The sequence below is a fragment of the Portunus trituberculatus genome, chromosome 32, assembly GCF_017591435.1.
Source record: "Portunus trituberculatus isolate SZX2019 chromosome 32, ASM1759143v1, whole genome shotgun sequence".
NCBI classification, from domain to species: domain Eukaryota; kingdom Metazoa; phylum Arthropoda; class Malacostraca; order Decapoda; family Portunidae; genus Portunus; species Portunus trituberculatus.
Window position 1 is genome coordinate 8,177,906 of NC_059286.1, and position 5,276 is coordinate 8,183,181.

Genomic DNA, 5,276 nt, shown 5'->3' on the forward strand with positions numbered 1-5,276 from the left:
ATAACGCGTTTCTATATATATATATTCTGCTTACTATTTGGCGATTTTATACAGCTTCAGAAACTCATGTGGGGGATTCTAGTAGTAAAGACTGTGGCCACTAATCTTCTGACCTCCATAGACCTTCCCTATTGTCAATAATATCGTCTAATCTTACCCAAAACTCATGGTAAAAAATGTGTTCCAGCACTAAAGGGGTTAATATTTCCATAGATAAGATAGTGAAGACTGTGGCCATTAATCTTCTGACCTCCATAGAACATTCCTAATCTCAATAAAATCATCTAATTGTACTCAAAACTCATGGTAAAAAATGTGTTCTAGTACTGAAGAGGTTAATATTTCTGTGGTTAAAATAGTGATGACTGTGGCCATTAATCTTCTAACCTCCATAGAACATTCCTAATCTCAATAAATTCGTCTAATTGTACTCAAAACTCAAGGTGAAAAATGCGTCCCAGTACTGAAGAGGTACTGAATATTCGCGAAACACCTGGTGACGCAGGATTTCATCAATACACACAGCCACACGCCACTCAGGAATCAAAAGTGGGAAGTTCCGTGTGTTTCTCTCTTAAGCTCGTATTCTCAAACACTTCTGTACTTCACCTCCACTAGTTCAAAAGGCTTTGTTTAAACTGACACAGGTTTTTAAGGTGTTTTATTACTTCTAGAGGCAGAGTGACAAGATTTCTATACTATTAACTTGAAAAACACTCTTGAAAACCCCGCTAATCATCTCTATGGCCCCTGAAAATAGTGGTGAGAGAAGAGCGTTTTTAAGGATGTTTTATGGTTCTAAAGACAAACAAACATTATTAACTGGAGAAACACTCTTGAGAACCCCGCCAATCATCTCTGTGGCCAAGGAAAATAGCCATGGTGGGAGAGTAATGAATGTCTTAATACGGGGCTTAGTCGGGAAGGAGTGAGTGGAAGAGAGGTGGCGAGGTGGTGACGAGAGTTAGTGTTCCTAGAGGTGGTGGTGAGTGGTGGTGTGTGGTGGCTCGTGGTGATGGTGTGTGGTGTTGCCTGTGTCACTGCATGTGTTCACTGCTTCTGTTTAAATAGGTAGGTAAATGAGTGAATGGGGGGATGGGTCGGTTGATAGATAGATAGATAGATAGATAGATGCAGTATAACCCTCTAAAGCAACATAACACGACAACATAACACACACACACACACACACACACACACACACACACACACACACACACACACACACAAGGTCAATAAGTAAAACGGAATTTTTCCTTAATTCAAACAACAAAACAATAACAACAAAACAAAAAAAGCAAATTAAACAAACAACATAAACACCACTCTCTCTCTCTCTCTCTCTCTCTCTCTCTCTCTCTCTCTCTCTCTCTCTCTCCAGAAAATAAGTGCATGCGTGTGTGAGTGCGTGTTTGCGTGCATGAGTGGAGTTAGCGTGCATGATTAGCGTGACAGGAAGAAACATCGAAGCATTAAAATTCCCACGCTTTTTTAGTCCAAGTCTCGTGATTCTTAACAGATTGACCTTGAAACCAGTGAGAGTGTTTGTCTCTCTCTCTCTCTCTCTCTCTCTCTCTCTCTCTCTCTCTCTCTCTCTCTCTCTCTCTCTCTCTCTCTCTCTCTCTCTCTCTCTCATCTCGGTCATTCCTCTTATATCTGAAGGTCTCCCGCCGTCATTCCATCTCGTCCCTTCCCTGTGAATCCAGTGCTGGTGGCAGTGTGGGTGTGGTCGGATTGTCACAGCTGTCCTTCCTTGACCCCTTCAGTACCATGGCACGTTTCCACTTCATTCATGCCATTTGGACATTTTACACAGCTTCGGAAACTCATGTGGGGGGATTAAATTAGAGTGAAGACTGTGGTTATTAATCTTTTGACTTTCATGTAACCTTCGCAATGTGAATAAAATGATCTAGTACACAGATCTCAAGGTAGAAAATGTATTCCAGTACTGAAGGGGGTTAAAATGCGTGCCTTGACTCCACTGTGTGTATGCAAAGGGCGATGCAGGTCAGCTAAATGACTGCTAAATGTGAAGGTGACGTCAGTGTTGTCTTATCCCCTCCTAGAATGATATTTGATGTCTTATTTATGTAATTATGTATCTATTGATTTCAACTTTTCCTTCTCTTTCTCTCTCTCTCTCTCTCTCTCTCTCTCTCTCTCTCTCTCTCTCTCTCTCTCTCTCTCTCTCTCTCTCTCTCTCTCTCTCTCTCACACACACACACACACACACACACACACACACACACACACACTCACTCACTCACCTCACCTCACCTCTTGAGTGTCACAGAGGGTTCAAGACGATAAGGTCAGCTTGGAGTCGTGTCGCCTGTACGTGTAATTGAAGGAATGCAAGTAGGAAAATTTGTCACGAATCACAAGAAACGTGGCTTAACTCACAGCACGTTGAGGATAGACAGGCTTGGTAAATGCATTGGACAGATTTGTTCGAAGAGAAGATTAACACGCAGGTAAAAATAAAAATAATCGTTCTATTCATATAACAGGCTTGGAAATCCCGAAGCAACACACACACACACACACACACACACACACACACACACACACACACACACACACACACTGAGACAAAATTAATGAGTAGATAAGTGGAGAAGAGTTTGTGGTGTTGTCCTTGGCCGCTGAGTCACTGCCCACTGGTCCCGTGGCCTTCGCACGTGTTGTACCGTCGTGGCTACTTCAACCTGCTCTACGGAAATATTACCAAGGCTTTAGAGGATAATTCACCCGGAACCTTGCCGCCCCTCACCTTCACCCTACCTTGGCTGTCCCTCCCTCCTCCTTCCCCTCACCCTAGCTGTTCCTCCCTCCTCCTCATCCTACCCTGACCGTCCCTCCTTCTTCTTCTCCCCAACCTAGCCACCCCTCCCTCCTCTCCCTCTGGCATCTTCCCGAGACCGGAGTCGTGTTCGTAGTTGTTTGTTTGTTCAAAGTTGTTCTTTCTTTGTTCACAACACGAAAGGCGGACTGCTGTGAACGCTTTGCCGGGTGTGTTGGATGACTAAATGGGTCTAATGTTGCAGCCGAGTCTCCAGACGTCTAGCAGCAGCAGCAGCAGCAGCAGCAGCAGCAGCAGAGGACAGCTAAGTCTCTTCCCTGTTGGGCACCCCTTTGTTTGTCATCAGTAATGCTGGAGACTTGTGGTTTCAAGGTCAGCCACCTTAGGGACAGTACACACGTACTGAAGGGAGAGGCCCAACAAAGCAGTGGATCAAAGCTCGTGGGTCATTAGTAATCAGCCACAGCCACAGACGGTACCGTGGACCATTGCACTAGCTGGTGCAAGGCTGAGAATATAGACATCCATACTACTGTGTGTGTGTGTGTGTGTGTGAGGTACTTGTGAGGTGCGGGTGGGAGAGAAATAAAGGTCGACAGACGCGTCTCATACGTGACGAGCGGCAGGCGGCTGCGTAGCGGCGCGACTGAGCGGCGGCACGATGCTGATTGACCCCAAACAGGGAGGGCACACCAGCTGGCCAGATTCGCTTTTGTTCTCCATTGCCTTTCTAAATTGTTGTAACTTTGCTGTTGTTATTCTATGCCCTAAGCGCGCACACACACACACACACACACACACACGCCGGTAGCTCAGTGGTTAGAGCGCTGGCCTCACAAGCCAGAGGACCGGGGTTCGATTCCCCGGCCGGGTGGAGATATTTGGGTGTGTCTCCTTTCACGTGTAGCCCCTATTCACCTAGTAGTGAGTAGGTACGGGATGTAAATCGAGGAGTTGTGATCCTGTAGTCCCGGTGTGTGGTGTGTGCCTGGTCTCAGGCCTATCCGAAGATCGGAAATAATGAGCTCTGAGCTCGTTCCGTAGGGTAACGTCTGGCTGTCTCGTCAGAGACTGCAGCAGATCAAACAGTGAAACACACACACACAGTGCCATGTCATGAGAGAACTCCCTCTGGGTGTGACTGCCGGAGTGACACATGTGTAGTACGTCCTGGTGCTGTGCTGTGCTGTGCTGTGCTGTATCATGCGAGAGAGAGAGAGAGAGAGAGAGAGAGAGAGTAATTATCCACACAGTAATTGTCAGTATGAGATAGATTTATTGTAGTTAGTTCGTTCCCTACATCCTCCTCTTTCACCTCTTCCTCCTCTTCCTCCTCCTCCTCCTCTTCCCACTCCTCACTGCCCTCGCCCTTCCCTTCCCTGCCCACCTCTTCCATCACCCTTCTCCCTTCCCTCTCCCGCTTTCTTTTCCTACTTCCCGAATTCAGTATCTTCTCCCCATCACTTCTTTTCCTATTCTCTTTTCCTCCCGCTCCTTCCCAGTACTTCTGCCTCGCTACTTCACTTACTTTCCTATTCTTCCCCCTTCTCCTCCCCATGCCTCTCCTGCTCCCCATCTCCCCACATTTCATAACTTTCTCACTGTGACTTTCTCCTTCACACTTCTGCTCCTCCTCCACTTATTTTTAATCTCCTCATCTTACTCCCCTCTTTCCTTACCTTTTCCTCTTCTCCCCACTCGCTCCCTTTAATCTCTCTCTTATCTTATTATCATGTTATCCACGTCTTTTTTTATCATTCAACGTGTTAATCCTTCTAATCTCTCTCTCTCTCTCTCTCTCTCTCTCTCTCTCTCTCTCTCTCTCTCTCTCTCTCTCTAATCGTGCCGCTCTCACTCTCATCAGTTACCACCACACACACACACACACACACACACACACACACACACACACACACACACACACACACACACACTACTCTGTCCTCTATTCTATCCTCTAATCTCTAACTTTCGTCTCTCTCACCAATACAAAAGGCGAGGACAAAAAACTGGTCGAGATGTAAATTTGGATAAAAACTCGAATATTTAAAGGAAAAAAACAACAACAACAATTGACGTCTTAAAAATAACTAGATTAAAAAAGAAAGTAGGAAAGCTTTGGTGGAGTTTTTATGTTGGTCTTGCGTCAGTCAATAGGGAGCTTCCAAAGAACAGATTTATGGATGGGAAGGTTTGAAATAGGAAAAATTATAGTTGTGCTCTCTCACCACGGCTGTTTTCCAAGGCCACAGAGATGATTAGCGAGGTTTTCAAGTGTTTCTCCTGTTGATAATGTAGAAATTTTGTCACTCTGTCTCTAGAACCGTAAAATGTCTTAAAACGCTCTTCTCTCTCTCTCTCTCTCTCTCTCTCTCTCTCTCTCTCTCTCTCTCTCTCACCACGACTGTTTTCCAAGGCCACAGTGATGATTAGCTGGGTTTTCAAGAGTGTTTCTCCAGTTAAAAAATGC

At 45.5% G+C, this 5,276-nt stretch overlaps 1 protein-coding gene across 1 annotated transcript in view; it reads left to right on the forward strand.

The window, feature by feature from the left end:
* Positions 1-953: 953 nt before the first annotated feature.
* The window catches only part of LOC123512070, a 135,500-nt gene continuing 131,177 nt past the window's right edge, over positions 954-5,276 (forward strand). Inside the window, 1 exon segment of the mRNA XM_045268251.1 lies at positions 954-1,071. The gene's annotated coding sequence lies outside the window, so the exon portion shown is untranslated.